This window comes from Saimiri boliviensis, chromosome 7 (assembly GCF_048565385.1).
Source record: "Saimiri boliviensis isolate mSaiBol1 chromosome 7, mSaiBol1.pri, whole genome shotgun sequence".
NCBI lineage: Eukaryota > Metazoa > Chordata > Mammalia > Primates > Cebidae > Saimiri > Saimiri boliviensis.
The window spans coordinates 74,227,846-74,250,042 of NC_133455.1; the positions used below are offsets into that span (position 1 = coordinate 74,227,846).

At 33.8% G+C, this 22,197-nt stretch overlaps 1 protein-coding gene across 7 annotated transcripts in view; it reads left to right on the plus strand.

Annotated features, from left to right (window-relative positions):
* Positions 1 to 22,197, plus strand: part of SLC16A7 (solute carrier family 16 member 7) — a 187,421-nt gene that overhangs the window by 95,404 nt on the left and 69,820 nt on the right. For 5 of the 7 annotated variants that reach the window (XM_074402822.1, XM_074402818.1, XM_010337261.3 and 2 more), the window contains one exon: positions 13,457 to 13,588. The exons of 1 other annotated variant lie outside the window; for it this stretch is intronic. The gene's annotated coding sequence lies outside the window, so the exon portion shown is untranslated. Of the gene's footprint in view, positions 1 to 13,456; positions 13,589 to 15,670; positions 15,751 to 22,197 lie in introns of all 7 variants that reach the window. One more of the 7 variants, XM_074402819.1, reaches the window with a different exon arrangement.

The following is a 22,197-nucleotide window of genomic DNA, read 5'->3' on the forward strand; positions in this document are numbered from 1 at the left end:
GGAAACATGGCTCTTGAATGAAATTCTGAAGTAAAGAAGAAGAAATAAATTTAGTGATGGCTAAAGATAAAACCAATTCTAAAAGAGGACATTTTTCCTATTTCTTCTAGGTTTGGGGAAAAATACACATATTTTAGGCTAAGGGAAAGAATCAGAAAAGACTGATAAATTAAAAATAAAGTGTGAAAATTACTGACACCAAATCCTTTAGAAAGACGAGACTTCATTAAAAATGTTAAGTAAATGGATTGCATGAGAAGGACTCCTTTTTCTCTAGGACAGAAAAGAAGGGAAAGATTGTCTGGTAGAAGATAGAAAGCTCTTTCCTGCTGTTCCCAGGTTTGAAATGTTGTCCTTCTAGTGAGCAGGGTAGGAAGGACAGCAGCCTGGTGCTCCCCACTCAGCTGTTGGTGCACTGTCTCTCAGGCTAGAGTGAATGGGGTTGGTAAACCGAAGGTCAGAAAAGCAGTGTCTCTGGTGGAGAGGGAAGGTGTATCGAGGAAGTGTTAGGACAAGGAACAGAGAGCTACTTATCTACGCTGGAGCAAAGTCAGAGCAAGCATGAATATGTAGACTGGGGCAGAGTGGAACCCAGTCAGGCAGGGAAATCTCTAGTCTAAATTGATGGACGGATACCCAGATATAGGAGGAGTCAAGGTGGAAACAAAACTGAACAATATAATAATTTAAAAATTGAGAAATTAAATTAGGCTCAAGTTGATGCCTGGCATTATTGATATATTTTATTCCCTGTTGTCACCAAACCTGGAAGAGGCTGCCTACAAGTCTTTAGGGAAATGCAAAGGGGGAAGAAAACTGGACACAATGTGTAAAGACAAAATGTTCCTACTAAATTTGTTACTTCTAATTTGGTGTGGTACAAGTATACCGTCAATTCTCAGAGCACTGTGTGTGCTTGTTTATGTGTTCTAGGGAAGACTCACAATCTTGACTAGTACAGGAAGATATGGAGAAAAGAAAAAGGGAAGCTTTTCTTTTCTCTGTATTTAGGGTGATGATTCTTTCTGGTCGTCTTCCAGAAGTGACAAGCAGAATCGAATAAACCGATTTTCGCAGCTTCTATAGCTTTAATCTAGGTTATATTTAACTGTGGGTTCATTTTTATTCCATTCAGCACCAACTTCATTATCAGTGTTTAGTGTTTATTATGTAACAATAATAAATTCTAAATATAAGGACTTGAAGTTGTGAATTCTGTGCTTTAATATGACATTTCCTTGGAGAGGATCTTCTTAGTGAATTTGATGTTTATAAAGTATAATGGAAATGATCTCTTTCAGCTTTGCCTCCTACTTTAGTGGGTTTTTTTCTTTTGATCCTTTGTAAGAAATGCTGGTGGTTAACAGACCTCACCAATGTCAGTGTCATAAAATGTGTATATAAGCCACACTTTCTTTATCCAGTCTATCACTGATGGGTGTTTGGGTTGGTTCCAAGTCTTTGCTGTTGTAAACAGTACCACAATGAACATACATGTGCATGTGTCTTTATAATAGAACAATTTGTAAGCCTTTGGGTATATACTCAGTAATGGGATTTCTGGGTCAAATTATATTTCTATTTCTAGATCCTTGAGGAATCACTATATCATCTTCCACAATGGTTGAACTAATTTACTCTCCCACAAACAGTGTAAAAGTGTTCCTATTTCTCCTCATCCTCTCCAGCATCTGTTGTCTACTGATTTTTTAATGATCGCCCTTCTAACTGGTGTGAGATGGTATCTCAAATGTAGTTTTGATTTTCATTTCTCTAATGACCAGTGATGATGATCATTTTTTCATATGTTTGTTGCCTGCAGAAATGTCTTCTTTTGAGAAGTGTCTGTTCATATCCTTTGCCCACTTTTTGATAGGGTTGTTTGTTTTTTTATTATAAATTTGTTTAAATTCTTTGTAAATTCTGGATATTAGCCCTTTGTCAGATGGGTAGATTGCAAAAATTTTTTCCCATTCTGTCGGTTGCTGGTTCACTCTAATGATAGTTTCTTTTGCCGTGCAGAAGCTCTTAAGTTTAAATGGGATCTACAAGTTAGATTCCATTTGTCTATTTTGGCTTTTGTTGCCATTGCTTTTGGTGTTTTCGTCTTGCAGTCCTTGTCTATGCCTATGCCCTGAATGGTATTGCCTAGGTTTTCCTCTAGGGTTTTTATGGTGTTAGGTCTTACATTTAAATCTTTAATCTATCTGGAGTTAATTCCTGTGTAAGGTGTAAGGATAAGGCTACAATAATCAAAACAGCATGGTACTTGTACCAAAACAGAGATAGAGACCAATGGAATAGAACAGAGGCCTTGACAGTAACTCTACAGTTCTACAACCCTCTGATCTTTGACAAACCTGACAAACATGCAATAAAGGATTCCCTGTCTAATAAATGGTGTTGGGCAAACTGGCTAGTCATATGCAGAAAGCTGAAACTGGAAATGTATCTTTCAATCCTGCAAGTTCTGTAATACCTTTACCCTTTGTTTTTTTTTTTTTTTGTCCCTGCCATCCTACTGTTATGACCCTATTGCTTCCCATAGTAACCTTTTAAATGTAGCTAATTATCACCAACTCATGCTACCAACATCATCTCCAAACCTCTTTTCCCAGAGCCCCAAATACATTGTGTACATTTTCTGCATTTGAAGATATCAGGGAAAAGTTTTACCAGATATTTTGCTACTCTTTAACATAACTTGCCATTTTTCTAAATTATTCTAACAGATTCCTCACTATTGGTTCCCATCCTTGTAGCCAATAATATGTTTTTCAGGATTTTGTTTTATGTACCCCAGCTCAGATTTTGTTATTCTGTAAAACAACTGTAATTTCTTTGGGCTTAAAGTAACAGATATTTATCTCTTGCCCATACTGCTTAGGCACTGTGGGTTAGCTGTGGCTCTGGTTAGTTCTGTGGGGCTCAGCTAAACAGGAAACATTTTCTTATTTGCAGGGATCCATGCTAAAGGGACATGTTCTTATTTTGGAAAGCAAGGACTACTATAAGGGCAAAACATGCAAACACATTTTAAACATACTCTTGGACATGGCCTATACTGCATTGACTTACATTCCATTGACAAAAGGCAGTCACAGGTCCAAACCCAAAGTGAATGGATGAGGGCACTTTGCCTACAGAGAAATATGACAAGCATGAGTAGGGGACAAATAAGCATGAAAAGAAAAGAAAATCTACCAATTCAGTTTACTCATAAGTGTATGGTAGAAGAAAGACCTGATAACTTTATTAAGTTCCTATGAAATTTAGAGTATTTCCCTTCAAAATGGCTCTTTGATTCTGATTATTGGTATTATTTTCTGAATCCAGTGAATGGTTAATGTTCTGTGGGTTCCAGCTTTCATTTCCTCTTCTTGTTTTGGCAATTACCAACTAGTTGAGTATCTCCTAAAGTCATTGGGAAAGTGCATATTTGGAATGGTGGAGGTGGAAAACCCGGACAAGTGGCCATAAGGAAAGCAAATATTAGAACAAGCAAAATACAGGAGGGTGGATAAGGAGGGGCAATTTGACCACTTTAAGTAGTTTTTGAATGAAAGGTAATAAGATGGTAGGAAGCGTATGGCTTTTAATGCACTAAGAACATAGCTCTAGAGTGAGACAAATACTGTGGTAGACCTTAAGACTTTAAACAAGATATTTGACATCTTTGAACTTTATTTTCATTGCCTACCAAATGAAGGTAATAGCTACAGCATAGTATTATGAGAAAATGCGTATAAAATTGTTAAGTGTCTTGCTCATTGATACTTACCTGTACTATAGCATGTAGCAGCAAATGTTATGTATATAGGCAATTGGTAATCAGGAAATGTTATTTATAACTAAATTTTTGTGTGGTGTCTGTGAGTATCCTCTTTACAAATTTACAATTATGCAAGAGTCTCATAATTTCATTTAGCTATGACTAAAAATAAATCAATATAAAACAAAAAAAGAGAAACTTTTAAAAATGTAGTAAGATTTCTAAATAAAATACAGCTTCCAGTTTCATTGCCTTGCCTTACAAAAGCTATATTTGAATCAGTTTTAGACTAGTTACAAGCAACCTATTTTTAAAGCAGACATAAAAATCACATTAGGGTAAATAAGTAAATGTGTAATATTAACTTAAAGTACTGTATAAATTATGGCATTACAGTGGTATTATACCAAATTAGCATAATTAAGGAATTATAATTTTTTCTGCAATCCTTATCCTAATTCTATAGCCTATGTTTATGTTTTTTTAACATGTATCTTTTATCACATATTTAGAATTTTGCTATCATACTTGTTTATATCACTGTTTTTAAACTGAACATTATGTGATAAATATTTCCCTTTTTATTATATAGTTTTCATAATTATTTAATGTATGTAGAATAGTTTATCAAGTGAATGACAGCAATATATACAACCACTTCTCAGAGTTGGCATTTAGATTAGTTTTCCCATATTATAAGTATGATTACTTAAGGGAGCTAGGGGAAGGGTCATAGAATCACAAAGCTATAGCTGACAAAATGTTGAGTGACAAAGAGATGTGTCATAGATGGAACTAAATATGTTCAGGATTTTAAAAAGAGCAACAGTTCACAAATAAGCTGCTGTTATCAGGCGGGCAAAGGAGTCCATAGATCAGGGAAACATACCTTTGTGAAATGGAAGATCATGTTTCTCAATGCCTGTGGCCAGGTTGGTTCACCTTGCTGAACTACTTTTCTTAATCCTGCCCCAATGATACTGTATTTTTAGAAACTTTTAGGGATTCTAGCATCCTTTTGAATCTCGTCATCGATATCAGGAGATCCTGTGGATTTTTTTATTTAGTTTTTTTAAATGGGCATTTTAATATAAAAGTCAGAAAGGTATTATCTGACCATGCAATCCTCCTAGAGGCATCCAGGAATTTTTCTTCTCTTCTTCTGTAGTGCCAGTAAATGATCTATTGCTTTCAAATTTAGAAAAGAACCAAAACACCAGAGAATCTTTGGAGACCAACGCCAAATGGAGGATCCAAAATCTCTTAAATATAATTGTTTTTTTCCTAAGTTGAGAGGTGAGAAAAGTATTGTAAGTGGCTTCCCAGCTATGCTCTAAGGAATTCTAAACTTTTTAGGAAGAACCCAGGGACCATTTCAGGCATCAAGAGATGCTGATAGGTGGACATCTAGGCTGTTTATAACACTCCCAACCCCATAAACCAGACTAGTTCGTTTGCATAGTAGGACTCTGAGTAAGATTTTGTTCCTAGAAAGGATTCTGTGGCTTTAAAAACTTTAGAAGGAGAAAAACAAAAACAAAACAGGACATATACACACTAATTATTATCATCCTCTTTCATTGTAGAGCCATATATATGGTTTCCATAAGCCCTCTGGGAGAGAAGAAAAGACGGCAAACATGCCAACATGTAAAACACTCAGATAAGTTTTTGCCCTAAATGACATAGATCAACCATTGTAGAAGACAGTGTGGTGATTTCTCTAGAATCTAGAGCTAGAAATACCATTTGACCCAGCAATCTCATTACTGGGTATATACTCAAAGAATTATAAATCATTCTAATATAAAGACACATGCACACGTATGTTTATTGCAGCACTGTTCACAATAGCAAAGACCTGGAACCAACCCAAATGCCCATCAATGATAGACTGGATAAAGAAAATGTGGCACATATACACCATGGAATACTATGCAGCCATCAAAAAGGATAAGTTCATGTCCTTTGCAGGGACATGGATGAAGCTCGAAACCATCATTCTCAGCAAACTAACACAAGAACAGAAAACCAAACACCACATATTCTCACTATAAGTGGGAGTTGAACAATGAGAACCCATGGACACAGGGAGGAGAACATCACACATTGGGGCCTGTTGGGGGTTAGGGACTATGGGAGGGATAGCATTAGGAGAAATACCTAATGTAGGCAGCAGATGATGGGTGCAGCAAACCACCACAGCATGTGTATACTTATGTAGCAAACCTGCATGTTGTGCACGGGTACCCCAGAACTTAAAGTATAATTAAGGAAAAAAAAGTATGGGCTGATTCCTCTTTTCAGGAGTGACCACGATGTTCAGCACTGCTTAGACTTTCCATATAAGGGAAGAAAAAAAAAATTTTCTTTCTATGCTGTCTGAGTTCTTAGTTGCAACCCCAGTAACTAAAGACAGATTAACAAGTGAAAAACAGAAATAAGTTGTATTAAAACATATACCTCATTATACATGGGAGATACCCAGAGAAATACATAAATCTCAAGGATGTGGATTCAAATTCAGGCTTAAATACCATTGTCCACTGATAAAAAGAAAGAAGGGCGTGAGAGGGCCAGTTATGAGGAGATGCCTAGGAAAAGCAGATAAACAATGATAACCTTTATTACACAGATTAAGTCCATGCCTTCTTTTTTGATAAGTCTCTAGTGATTTAGTTGTCCTTCTCTTCCCAGTACCAAGAGACAGACACCATTAAAATAGAAATTTTCTTTATAAATATAAATTTCCCTTACAAAAAAATGACTTGACTTTCAGAGCTTCTTCTGTGTCTGCTGGTGCTTAAAATAATCAGCTCAAAATCATCCTTTTGGTAAAGAGGCATATTCTGGAATAGCATATTCTGGTCTTCTATAACCACTAGATAATATCTATAAGCAAGGATCTATTCTCTTTCCTTAAGTATAATGAAAATTTAGCTACAAGGAGAAAAACATTACAAAAAAAGATAAGAACATTTTGTATTTAATATGAATGGAAGTACAACTCACAACCAAGTAAACATCTAAGGAAATAGATTTATATTATATTTGCATACTAAAGTTTATATGCAATATAAACTAAAGTTATATATTGCATACTAAATATTTTAACATTTTTGTATTTACAAATTTTTAAAAGAAACATAAGATTTACTCATTATATAATATATAAACATTTCAAAAATATTTGAATCATACATGGTCACTTTCCAAAGGTACCTGTTCTTAACAGTTTTTTATATATTGTTCTATATAATTTGTATATATAAATATACGTACATTGTCCACCTTGAAAGAAGAAGCTGAGGTAAAACTAATATACATAGAAAGTTTATTTGGATCAAGCTTGCAGATTGCAGCTCTGGAGCATTGAATTGTTTGCCCTAAATATACATGCTGATTAGCAGCAGTCTACAAGTGGATTTTTAAAGGAAAAGAAGAGGGGGTTCTTGAGTTGTTTACAAAAAGTTTACATTAAAATAACATCAGCTATTGATTGGCTATATATTTTTGTTTGTTTGTTTTATATGACAAACTCCAGAACATGAAGATAATGGATGAAGCAGCTAGTCAAGAACAAAATTACTTTGAACAATTGCCTCCAGACATAGGTGGGGAGGAGGGGGCTGACTGAAGTCTCATACTCATGTCTCTCTGGGCCTGATAAATTTTGCAGACCTCATATAGCTCAAATTGCTCTGAGCTATTTTTCTTTTCTCAACATAAGTAGTCTTTCTGTGTGTACAATTTAAAATAATTACGTTCTATTCTACGTTTTACTTTTTAAAAAATTTATTACACTTTTAACAACATTTCAGCCATATCAGTGCATGTAAATCTGCCTATTCCTTTTATAGTTATATGATACTAATAATTTTATATGAATGTACAATTCATACGCATTCTAGTGACTTTCATTCTGCTGCAGTGATAAATGACGTTCCCCTGGACATCATGTGTCTTTGCATAGCTGTGCAGTTGTTCCTACGAGGAGAACATCTTTCTAGTGCAGTTGCTTGGTTCATGGCTTATTTTTTTTCCAAGAAAAAACAATGTACCATTAAATTTATTCAAACATGTAAAGCCTAATTTATATACATTTAAGACCTGGAAAAGAAATATATTATCATCATTAATTTAACCTCTTAAAAATGTATATAATGTTTTAAATTTTATGCCCTTGTGTTTTCTTTTTGTTTTTGTGTGTATGTGTGTGTGTGTTTTCTTATACTTTAAGTTCTGGGGTACATGTGCAGATCGTGCAGGTTTGTTGCATAGGTATACACGTGCCAGGGTGGTTTGCTGTATCCATCCCCCCATCATCTACATTAGGTATTTCTCCTAATTTTATCCCTCCCCAATACCCTCAATCCCTAAGTTCTGGGGTACATGTGCAGATCGTGCAGGTTTGTTGCATAGGTATACACGTGCCAGGGTGGTTTGCTGTATCCATCCCCCCATCATCTACATTAGGTATTTCTCCTAATTTTATCCCTCCCCAATACCCTCAATCCCTGCTATCCTTCTCCTAACCCCCTCACCCCCCACAGCAGGCCCCGGTGTGTAATGTTCCCCTCCCTGTGTTCCTGTGTTCTCCTTGTTCAACACCTACTTATGAATGAGAACATGTGATGTTTGGTTTTCTGTTCTTGTGACAGTTTGCTAAGTGTGATGGTTTCCAGTTTCATCCATGTTCCTGCATAGGACATGAACTCATACTTTTTGATGACTGCATAGTATTCCATGGTGTATATGTGCCACATTTTCTTTATCAAGTCTATCACTGATGGGCGTTTGTGTTGATCCCAAGTCTTTGCTATTGTAAACAGTGCCACAATAAACATACATGTGCATATGTCTTTATGATTGAATGTTTTATAATCCTTTGGGCATACACCCAGTAATGAGATTTCTGGGTCAAATGGTATTTCTAGTTCTATATCCTTGAGGAATTGCCACACTATCTTCCACCATGGTTGAATTAATTTACACTCACACCAACAATGTAAAAGTGTTTCTATTTCTCCATATTGTCTCCAGCATCTGCTGTCTCCTGATTTTTTTAATGATCGCCATTCTAACTGTCATGAGACGGTATTTCAATGTGGTTTTGATTTGCATTTCTCTAATGATGAGTATGATGAGCTTTTTTTCCATGCGTTTGTTGGCTGCATAAATGTTTTCTTTTGCGAAGTGTCTGTTCATATCCTTCACCCACTTTTTGATAGTTAATGCCTTTTATAGACAAGTCACCGATACTACTATACTACTTTCCTGGGGCAGTCGTAACAAACTACTACAAACTTGGTGTCTTAACACAATAGAAATGTATTCTCACATTCTAGACATCAAAGTGAAGACCCACATTTCTTAAAAAGGCTCTGTGGGAGACTCTGTTCCGTGCCTCTTCTAGCTTCCAGGGGCAGTTGACATTCCTTGACTTGTGTTCACATAACTTTCAGCTCGACCTTCATCTTCACATCCCATCTCCTCTGTGTCTTCCCTTCTGTGTGTCTATCTCTGAACTCCCCCTGTCTCTTTTTGTTATAAAGATAGATGTGATTGCATTTGGGGCTTGCCTGGTTAATCCAGGATAAGATTCTATCTCAACATCCTTAATCTATACACATCTTTTGTCATGTAAGATAGTGTTACAGGTTCTGGGGCTCCAGCCATGGATGTAGCTGACATTCAACTTATTATAACTGTTTTATTTTTTCACACAGTTCTGCAGTCTGAGTACATCTCATCCAAAATGCTTGAGACCAGGTCAGGTGTGAAATTTTTCACTTGTGATGCCAAATAGGAACTAAAAACGTTTTGGATTTTGAAGCATAATTTTTTGATTTTTTGATTTGAGAATGTTCAACCTGTATTAGAAATCAGGGGAATTGTTTGATATGGGAGGTCCACTTCCAATTATTCATAGATAATTACATACTGGTTTATGTTATTTTTTTCTAACTTGCCCATTATAAAGCATCTTCAGTTAGTTTGATCCTTGTTGCCAATTAGTATTCTCAGAATCATTTAACTACTGCAATAGTTTAGTCTAAAAGTGGGTTTTGTATTACTGACATTTTGTGGGGTATGCACTATTGATAGCTTTCTTGTCTAGGTGTCAAGGTAAATTAGTCAATAGGATTTAAAAGATGGTCCACTTTGAAAAATAAAATAGCCTCTCAGGATTAGAGTGCAATTTTAATTTAATTACATGTTGGAAAAGAAAAGATTTGCTTCAATTTAATTTCTGTTGTAAAATTGGGCAAATTATTACCTAAACTTAAACACTGTACATTAATTTGATGTTGCTGTATCCCTTTGCAGAAGAAAAGGAAATAGCGATAAAAGCAGACAATTATTCTTTGAGAACATATTAATTCATTTAGGTGAAAACATAGGCCACTTTATAAGTAGGATATAGAGAAAAATTCCTGCTTTAACTATAGGGCTTCTCAAGGAATTTATAGTGAAACTGATAGTCTTCTAAGAACTATTGATGAATTTGGGAATTAGTTTGCTGAGTACATTGTTTCTGAACTGTATTTTGAAATGTAAACTTCTGGATGGCATGGAATATTGATAAGACTTCATAGAATTGAGGAATGTTGGTTTAGGTTTGGGAAGTTGAAGAAAGATTATTCACAAAATAAAGGAACATTCTAATATTCTATGGGACTGAAAGAGCCTTGTGTATAACACTATACTCTAGCCATGGATCATCACTAATAACTTCTAATAATTTCATTACTCCTGTGTCTTACATATTTTTCTCCATCGTCTAATCAACCCACATGGATTCTAGATGAAAAGGGAAAGTTATTGGGCTTCAGTCCATCCCACCACATAAATTGTTGAAAAACACTTGCAAATCGCTCTTGTTAACAGTGATATTATATTGGAGCCTATACACTCAGAAACATTATGAAAGCACAGATGTAAATAAGCTGGAAAGATGATGAATTTCAAAAGACTTTGAAGGATAGTTGTAGTTTTTGAATTCCAAAGATAAGAATATGAATTATGATGGACAAGACCATCAGAATGGACATGTGCAAGAACTAAATAAAACTGAAGGAGTATACTTTTACACGGAAAGAGTTAGTTTTCACATTGTTATGTTAAAGTGGAATCAGCATCAAAGGCCCTAATAGAAAAATACTAGTTGTGGTAGCAGTTTGGTAACCTACAAGACATTATGCTTAGAAAAGTCACGTTGCAATTCTGATCCTTTATGCCCTCATCTATAAAGCATGATTCAAAATACCAGCTCCTTGGAGTTCAGGGGATTATGAAAATAAATTATTTGAATTTTTAGAAAAAAAGAAAAGCCCTAAAACATTGTTGTTGTTGTTGTTTTTAATGCACCCTGTTATATAAGTAAAGCCCATCGTAAAACATATGGCATATATGTAATTACTGAGGAATAAAACTAGCAGATAGCAAAGCCCTACTCTGGCTATAATAATTAAAGCGACTTTTACAGAGGGAGTAAGCTTTATGCCTACTTGGACTTCAGGAAGCAGTCCTCTAAATAACAGTTTTTCCAAACTGAAGGAAAACTTCTTCGGCTTAAGGATTGTTGGTTTTCTACAGGCTTTGTAGTCAGACACATAAACTCTAAAACACTACCTTTAAAAAAAAACTTTTAAACCACTTTAATGGGATATGATTTACATTAAAAAGCTGTACATAATGTATACAACCTGGTTAGTTTGGAGATAAGCATACACCTGTGAAACCATTACTACGATCTATGCCTTAAATACATACATTCCCAAAAGTTTGCTCCTGCCTTCTTTATTTATTATTATTATTTTTTGAAAAGAGCACAACATAAGATCTACCCTTATACTACATGGTTTAAGTGTACAGTATTGTTAACTACAGGTAGTATGCTGTACAGTATGTCTCTAAGATCTATTCTGCATAATTTTATCTTTGTTTTTTTTTTTTAGTAATTCCTCCCCATTTTCCTCTTCTAGTCCCTGGAAACAACTATACTATTCTCTGCTTCTGTGTTTTCTCATCTTTAAATAATGTTTCCACTAAAACACTAACTTTTATTTTTAAAACTGAAGATTACTAAATACATCGTATGAGTGTATCTGCATAAATGTATATGAAATATGTGATGATAGTTTAATATATTTAAAGAAATGAATGTAACATAGACTACTATAGATATAACTATCAAGCAGAGTTTTCCTGGATTATTTATCCATTTGTTGAAAGAAACTCTGGATGTGAGTTAGTCTTTCTGGGAGAAAATGGGCCAATTATTTAAGGTGCTGTGAAATTTTATGGAAATGTTAGTGAATCTATAGAATTTTGACTTGTCAAAATCTCTTTTGTCTGGTCCCTATGCTGGCCTGCATAAATTATGTTAACTATTTTTATTTTCTTGGAGGGCTGCCACATGGAGCCTGTATAAATTATGAGTATAATTAAGCACATAGACTGGAATATCAGAACCTAATTTTTAGATGTGCCTCAGTCTCTCTTCTGAGGCCTTGCCTTGAAGCCTGGGAAGTTCTCCCTGCCAGAGGAAATAGATGGAAAATACATTTTCTCAATATATAAAGGTTGTCTACCTTTGGATGAGCTGGTTACTTGGGGTGGGATGGAGCTGCTATTCTTGAATTACTCAGTTTTAAAAAGCCACAGATGGCTCGGAAGGCTTTTGGTAGGACCAGAGCTGATGTGTAAGCCTCTTCTTACTGCTCTTATCCTAGGCTTAGGAGAACCATTTAGTGTGAACTCTTCATTCCTAGCACAAGTTATACCTTCAGTTCCATCCTTAGGAATTTCTCAGAGTTTATCCATGCCTCTTAAGCTTCTTTACTCATCTTCTTTCTAGTCCCTACCCACCATTTCTCATGGACTTGGCATGTAGATCATACTTTCCTCGTCCTCTCATACAAACCTCATTTGACCTGGTGATTGGGTTGCCTTTGTTCAGCACTTTAGAATAGGTGGCCCTGGATATAAGGCAGACATTGGTTATTTAATTGAAAATATTGACTTTTTTTTTAGTTTTGAGCTAGGCAAAGAAAGCCTTGGTCCAAACAAAACAAACTCTTAGGTACTAAATTCTATATATTCAGCACCATATTTAAATTGGAACAAGAGTATTTGATGCATTAGAGATTTAGCATATTTTACTATCACACCAATCTGATTAGGAAGTTTGAATTCTAAATCAGAAGACCTCTAAAATAATTTTTGTTTCTTTCTTAAATCCCAGTTTGTCTTATTATAATACTGACAGTATTTCTAATAATTATATTTTTATTTTAATTTTCTTTCTCAATGAATATTTAATTTATTTAATTGAATTTTAGAGAAAGTTTTTTAAATGAATATAGGTAATTATTTAAGTGAAAGACAGTAAATACTAATAAATTTTCTTCCTTTTAAATATAGGCTTGTAATCTACACTTTTATTTTTTTAAATAAAACCTGATATTTAAAATCTTATACTATTTTATTTTTTTCTCATGTGTTTGGTCATTTTAGTCATATCTTAGAAATTCTGTTATGGGATTCAAAAAGATATATTCAATTTTGCTAATTATTAAAAGATTTTCAAAATTATTGGGGTGATTTAAAGGCAGTGGCTCTGATTAGGCATATTGAATTCAGATATGCATGTAACAATTTGTTTTTCTATTTCTTTAGATAATCCAAAATCTACTCTACCTCCATTCCTTTATATTGCCTTCAAATATCACACTTCAAGGTATAGTGACTAGGCTTAAAGATTTCACATATAATCCAAAGAAATCTGTTCAAGTGGACATCTATCAACAGGTAAATCTATGCTTTTAACTTTGTTTTTCTTCATTGTAATTACAAATAAAAGAAACAAGGCACAACAGATACAAATTGCATTAATATATTACAGAATTGTGCACAGGAAAAAAGTCATGAAGCCAGTGAGTGTGTATGACTTGGATCTTGACTATTGATCAATTCAAGAGTTACTACCAAGGAAGAGATGACAATGTTGGAATTGGAAATTTTGGAATTGATTGGTTCTGGGTCTGTTTTCTAATGGACCAGTTAAGAGGCCATAAGATGTCATTTTATATGAAGAAAAACAAAACAAGTAGTAGATGAGAAAATGCAGAAGTATGTGAGTGATGCCTTACACCCTGAAGCATGAAATTATTATTAAAATCAAGGACATATGCTGAAAACAGAGAGTAAAGTACCATGAGAAATAAATTGACGAACTGTGGAAAAAAAGTAATACAAAAACAGAAAAGATTGAGGAGAAAAGTGCTTAATCATATGTTTTTTATTTAAAGACGAGGAAACTTTTGAAAGGAATGATTTGTGTAGCATCTGAGAAAATAGCTTGACTTCTTTAACAAAGCAGGAACAATTTAAAGTTGACAGTTCAGAGAGTGAACATGAAGTACATTAGAAAAACATGAATTTAATAGGGAATATAAATCAGAATTCTTAGGTGATCTTCCTTCAGGTCAGAATCTAGAGAAATGTGAAACGGTTGATTATCTTTGGAAGGCTGATGTGCAGGTCAACTATTGTTGTTTAAAATTTTTAAAGAAAGAACATTTGTGCATTAAAATATGTCTATGGCGATGATTGACACTTAGAGGTGGTGAATATGTAGTTGTGTGGGTGCATGTGCACACGCATGTAGGTGCATGTGTGTGTGTTTGAGATAGAAAAATTGGAGGAGTCAAAGGAAAGGGCTGGGAGTGTATGCCATTACTATACATTTTCATTTGTTTCAGTTTTTCTGATGCTTCTGTTTCTTTTTTATTCCTTTTTTGAATTTGAATCGTGGCCTCATCATTTACTTGTATATACCATAGTCAAGATGCATTTAGCAAATACTGCTTTCCTTTACTTTTCATTTCAGTTGTCATCTAATGCCAATCTCTTTTCAGGCATGTATATCATAACTGTTACCAGCATTTGCCATTGCATTACTGCCCTGGTCTAGAAAGGACTGGTTAAAAAAAAAAAAAAAAAAGTCTGCCTCAAACAAATATCTGTGGTCCTAACATTTTATTTTGATTTTTTCCTCTTTAACTTTATTACAAAACAAAACCTGAAACTTCATACTTACAGAGATAAAATGACAGCAGTTGGCCTAATGGGTGAAATGTTTTTTTTTCTTTCCAAGCTCAAATATTTATAGCTATTTATTAATCGGTTTATCTTTTATTTACCCTATTATATGTCAATAACTATACTGAGAATTTGGGATACAATAATTGACTTGTTATCTTAGAATCTGATGGGAAAGAAAGATATTGAATAAATTATTAGAAATATTATTTGAAGGCAACGATATTATAGATGTTTCCAAATTATTCATTGGAAGAATGAGGAATTTGGAGCAAAACACTATTTTCCTATGGTTCAAATAGAAATCAGACTATAAGAAAAGTACTTATTTCAGTAGCTCATAATATTGAGACAAGGTAAGGATCTAAACATTCCTGAATTTTTTTGAAATAATTTAGAGAATATTAACCAGTGAAATACTGTTAAAACTGATCACACAACTATTTATGACTTTTTAAAGAAATCCAAATAAGTGAGAAATTCAGATCTTAGAAGTGTACTTATATATAGTATATTTATTTTTATTAAATGTATATACATTAAAATATCACACACTGAATACACATATATACAGGTAAGTATTTACTGGCTTTGCTGTTTCATCAATTCTAAGAAGCACATGATTTCACATTTTAACATCTTTGAAATCAGGACATTGTACACTGGATGGTATCTTATGATCATTTTTGCTAAGGTGGCAGGAATGGCAGAGTCACGGCTTATGCGTATGCACATTTTAATGATTGTTTCTGATCATTATTGAACAATTTCAATCTCTTGATATTTCAGTCAATAAACCATTTGTGGACCATTAGAGGAAGGAATATAAGTTATGTTGTTCACTGAACATCTTCTGTTGATATTTTCTGGTAAGATGAAGAACATCAGTGTCAAAATTTAAAGTGGCATAAGCAGCTTGAAAGAAATTCCTAGAAATGGTAATGGAGTACTTTGTAGAAATGCCAAACTGTGGATGCTCCTTATAGGCCAGAAGAGGATACTGTGTAGGAAAACACAGCTACTGCACACCGTGATTCAAAAAGTGATTCCAAAGAACCATAATTCAATTGTAAAAATATTTAGCAGTATTTAATGAGTTAGAACTCATTAAATTTTTTAGGACATATTTATACACGCAATTTTGATGTAACTTTAAACTGTCATTTTCAATTGGATAAAATGTGTATGTAAACATGTATATAACTGAAACTATAGCAGAGTATTCACCAATATGTCTACAATAGTATACTCTAGTGTTAGGATTGTGGGTGATTTACATATTTTTCTTTATGTATTGTTTTACATTTTAAATTGCCAATTACCATACAACTGGCAAATGATAATAGCTGATTTTAGTCTTTAAGTGAAAATTTATTTTACATTTGTAGAGTAATTACTGAAGTAGAAATATAATGCATTAACTTCCAGATTTTAGAAGGACAAGTTGGAAGCTTTTTTCCTTTGATGTAAACATAATTAGTAAAATACAAGAACTGGTACTTAGAGAACAGAATGGCTCTAACTACATGAAAAGATACTCAAAATTATTAGTACTCACAGAATGTAAATTAAAACCACAATGAAATTTTTCATGTCTACTGCATTAGAAAAAAATTAAAAATTATGCATTGGTCAGGATATGTGGCAAGAACTCTTATGCACTGTTGGTATCAGTGTAAGTTTCTACAATAAATCTTCCGGTGTTCCTATCCAGCGTCTCTAGAGAATGGTTTGTACAAACGCCCCAAGAGAGAAAAGTACAGGAATGTTCACAGGAGCATAACGACATCTAACTGCAGACAGTCCAAATCTCTATACATACTTACATATGGGTTACATATAAATATAGATACATACACACGTATATTCAGAAATGAAATATGGTCAATCCTTATGAGTGATTCCATATTTGAGAATTTGCATATCCACAGAAATTTGTGATTCACAGCACTTTCACAATCATTTTCTGACATGCACAAAATAGCAAAAAAATTTGTTATGCAACACTTACATTCCCAGCTGAGGTCAAACAAGGCAAGACTCTGACTTCTGGTTTTAGTTCTCAGAATGTAAACCAGTATTCTTTCTACAGTCTAACACCATGTTTTTCACATTTTGTGCTTTTTGTTGGTGATCTTGCTGTTTAAAATGTTCCCTAAGAGTAATGCTGAAGCACTGTCTAGTATTCCTTAGTACAAGAAAACTGTGAAGTGTCCGATAGAAAAAACAATTGTGTTAGATAAGCTTCATCCAGACATGAGTTACAGCACTATTCGCTGTAATTTCATTGTCAGTGAATCAGGAATATGTATTAAGTAAGGTGTCTTTAAACAGAAACACACATAAGACAAGCTTTTGTATTGACTAGTTGATGAAAATGTGATCAGAGTCTCACAGAAATATAACCTTGTTTTCTACTATGTGTGGCAGTTCAGCATTTGCTGATTCAGTGTTCATGGTGACTTTATAGATCACAACTTCAATGAATAATGAGAATCGACTGGACTGTGCAACATCAGATTTTTAAGTCTATGTGCATCATGTGTAAATGTAAAATTATAATAAATTAAAAATTTTTCCAAGATTACATGTCACATGCATATTAATATATGCATATAATATATAAAATTTAATATATATTTGAAATAGTAATAATTTTATTTAATAGTTATGTAAAATATTAAAAATTAAAATTTGACTCTGGTTTATATATTTATATAAAATATGATATATTTTATATAAAATATAACATATTTAGTTTATGTACTACATATAAGTTTACTTATACATATACACACGTGTGTATATGGTAAAAGTATAAATAAAATTATGTTAAAAGCCATAATACAATTTGGGATAGTTGTTGCCTTTTGGTAGAGAAAGAATGATGTGGTCAGAAAGGGACACACAGGCGATTGGATTAAAAATGGCCATTGCTATTTTCTGAAGATCCTAAAATCATTTAATATTTTTAGAGAAACTCTGGAGGATTTCACATTCAGCATCAACTATGATTTATTGAACACTTAACAATGTACAGACCACTAAGCTGAGGCAAGCAAACACTATTTCATTTAATCCTTATACTACTCTTGTGAGGTAGGTACTCTTCATGCAGTTTTTTTTTTGTCACTTGAAAGATGAGATTGTCATGCAAATTTCACTTTAAGATTTGGCTTTTTGCAATGGAGAAAGGATTCATTATTCAATAAATGGTGTTGGGAAAACTGGCTAGCCATGTGCAGAAAGCAGAAACTGGACCCCTTCCTGACACCTTACACTAAAATTAACTCCAGATGGATTAAGCATAAGACCTAACACCATAAAAACCTTAGAAGAAAACCTAGGCAAAATCATTCAGGACATAGGCATAGGCAAAGACTTCATGATTAAAACACCAAAAGCATTGGCAACAAAAGCCAAAATAGAAAGATGGGTTCTAACTAAACTCCACAGCTTCTGTACAGCAAAAGAAACAATCATTAGAGTGAACCGGCAGCCAACAGAATGGGAAAAAATTTTTGCAATCTACCCATCTGAAAAAGGACTCATATCCAAAATCTACAAAGAACAGATTTACAAGAAAAAAACAAACAAACCCGTTCAAAAGTGGGCAAAGGATATGAACAGACACTTTACAAAAGAAGACATATATGAGGCCAACAAACATATGAAAAAATGCTCATCATCACTGGTCGTAAGAGAAATGCAAATCAGAACTACACTGAGATACCATCTCACACCAGTTAGAATGGCGATCATTAAAACATCTGGAGACAACAGATGCTGGAGACGATGTGGAGAAATAAGAACACTTTTACACTGTTCATGGGAGTGTAAATTAGTTCAACCATTGTGAAAGACAGTGTGGCAATTCCTCAAGGACCTAGAAATAGAAATTCCAGCCGGACACAGTGGCTCAAGCCTATAATCCCAGCACTTTGGGAGGCCAAGGGAGGTGGATCCCGAGGTCAAGGGATCGAGACCATCCTGGTCAACATGGTGAAACCCCGTCTCTACTAAAAATACAAAAAATTAGTTGGGCATGGTGGCGCACACCTGTAATCCCAGCTACTCAGGAGGCTGAGGCATGAGAATTGCTTGAACCCAGGAGGCTGCGGTGAGCCGAGATCACGCCATTGCACTCCAGCCTGGGTAACAAGAGTGAAACCCCATCTCAAAAAAAAAAAAAAAAAGGAAATTCCTTTTGACCCAGCAATTCCATTACTGGATATATATCCAAAGGATTATAAATTGTTTTTTTTATAAGGATACATGCACACGAATGTTCACTGCAGCACTGTTTACAATAGCAAAGACTTGGAACCAACCCAAATGCCCATCGATGATAGACTGGACAGGGAAAATGTGGCACATATACACCATGCAATACTAGGCAGCCATAAAAAACAGTGAGTTAATGTCCTTTGTAGGGACATGGATGAACCTGGAAACCATCATTCTCAGCAAACTAACAGAAGAACAGAAAATCAAACACCACATGTTCTCACTCATAGGCGGGTGTTGAACAATGAGGACACATGGACACAGGGAGAGGAGCAGCACACACTGTGATCTGTGGAGAGGACCTAGGGCAGGGACAGCAGGGGATGGGGAGTTGGGGAGAGATAACATGGGGAGAAATGCCAGATATAGGTGATGGGGATGGTGGCAGCAAACCACATTACCACATATGTACCTATGCAACAATCCTGCATGTTCTTTACATGTACCCCAGAACGTAAAATGCAATAAAAAATATATATGTGTGTGTGTGTGTATGTATGTGTGTGTGTGTGTGTATATATATATATATATATATATATATATATATATATATAATTGAATACATTTAAAAGAAGATTATCAGTCAATTGATAGGAAAGCGGTGAGGTAGAAAGGAAGAGTCTGCATCATCAAATTTAAAGGCAAAGGCTAAAAATTAGCTCAACCACTGAAGATTAATTCAAGATGAAGATGTGGTCCAGTATGTTTCAACAATAGTCAGAAGAGGCCTGGACTGGAGATCCATGTCTGCTCTCTAATTAATTATGTGACCCTGAAAAGGTTATTAAATCTCTACCTGCATTGTTTTCCTTAAAAAAAAAAGGGGGGCTTTTTAAAGTTACAGCTTCTATGTTACATGTAATATAAGACATGGAATTTGGCAAGCCACATGTATTTTTTTTTCTCTTTAAAAATGTAATTTTAAGATCCCATCTTCACTCATCTTTATTTTATGTATAATTTTAAGGAAAATTAGGATAATGATAGATAAATTTGTCTAGTACGTATTAATCATGCCATTTACACATAGTCATCTGTCAATGCTCTTAATTACCTTATAAAGTAAAGATAGGTATTATCCTGTTTTTACAGACGAAACCACAGACTCAGTTTTATTACTTTACTAAGTGTTAAAGAGTAAATAACAGAGCCAATATTCCAAGCCTTTGAAGCTCTTATGCTTAATTTTCATGCCACGAGATGAAGCCATATAAAGGAAAATGAGGCTTAAATGTACAAGTTCATAATAAGCTAGAATTTTAGAAAATAGAATTATATATATATAATATATATATTTTTTAAAGAATTCTTTTAATGGGCATATAAGTTCAAATTATTTTAATATAAGAGTGATATTTTTCTTAAGTTGGGGCATATTTAAATACTGAGAAAATTCTAATTCATAAAATTTATACCAGTGTTGACATCTATTTATTGTATGAGCCTACACACACCTCTTTGCTTTCCTGTGGGCATAACTTCCTGTCTGTAAAATGGAAATTCCAACATCATTAATAAGTTTCAGTATCCATATTTATAACATGATTTGAATATTAATAAATTGCTTGGAAATGTTATTTATGATCTTCGAAGTAAGTGAAAAATAAGTCATCCTGTTGTATTTCTCAGTGTTTACTATAGCAGATGTGATAAAAATGACAATAGTTTAAACTCATGAATTAGTAATAAAAGAGGGTTTAGTTTTCTTTATGCAAGCAGGAAAACTGCAGGGTGAGGACTTTGAGCCTCGTAACTGTTTTTACATGCTGATTATACAACAAAGTGTAGTTTACCACATAAATGTCCTTTGGTATTTCTTCAGTATTCTTCTAAGGTTTCTTTTGTAAATTTTCAAGCAATAAAAAAGGTACTTTAAAATATAGTAATAAAATTTAGTAATATAGAGACTCAGATTCTTTAGCCAACTTTCAAATTTCTTTCGCTATTTTCAGCTGGTTTCATTAATATTCACAATATATATTTCCTTTTATTCTTTCCTTAAATATTATACATCTTCAAAGATACTATTTCCAATGCACATGTGCTGTAAACTCATCATGTTAGGTTAACTGATGACCAAGGAGAAATAAACCTATCTTCAAATTAATAGATGAATAGACAGAAGACAGATAATTTTTCTGTTTCCAAGAAAGAAAAAATGATTACAAAAGCAGACCGTACACATACTGAAGACATACAGACCATCTCAAAATAATTCTTGAGAGGTGTGGTGTTTAGGGTTGATTTTAGCACTTTTAGCATTTGCACAAATTAACTTATAGAATTGGCTTTGCCCCAATGATTGTGATTGACTGGGATCTACATTATTTGTATTATTTGTTTGTGGTTAAAGCCTTTCATCTGAACTTGTCACTATAGTTTCCATGACATTTTTCTTCTTTTTGGGAGACTTCTAACATACAAATGTATACCTATGGAAATAATTTTTCAAGTTATTTTCTTCATTTTTTGAAAATCAGATACCTTTGACCATTTTGATCCATAAAAATACTATAGATATGCAAAGAGGAGATAATAAAAATGCTGAGGTTTTTTTGCTTGTTTTTTCCTCTGCAAATTGCACTATACTCCATAGTCTTATTTCTAATTCAATTTATATTATTTGTAAAGTCAGCTGTGATTAGTAAAATACAGTCCCTGCCATTACTATTTTACTTGGGTCAGGTTTCTCAATATTTCTGAAATTTGTCACATATAAAAAAATAGAAAAAATACCTTAAAGGTTTTTATTGAAACAAAACTGAATACTTACTGAAGATAAAAGCATTTATTTAGCATAATAAGTACACAATATTTATTGAGATCTCCTTATCGATTTTTGTATACCTATATATTACATTGTAGGTTACTTTGAGTATCATGCATTAATTCAATAAGAAAAGTAATTTAAACTCTTGAAACTATTTCATCAACTTAATGCCACTGTATCTACTGCCATATTTTGTCTGTGTGTATTTAGTCAGGAATAACTTTAAATTTTACTTTATTGTGTTTTCTTGGAAAAATCA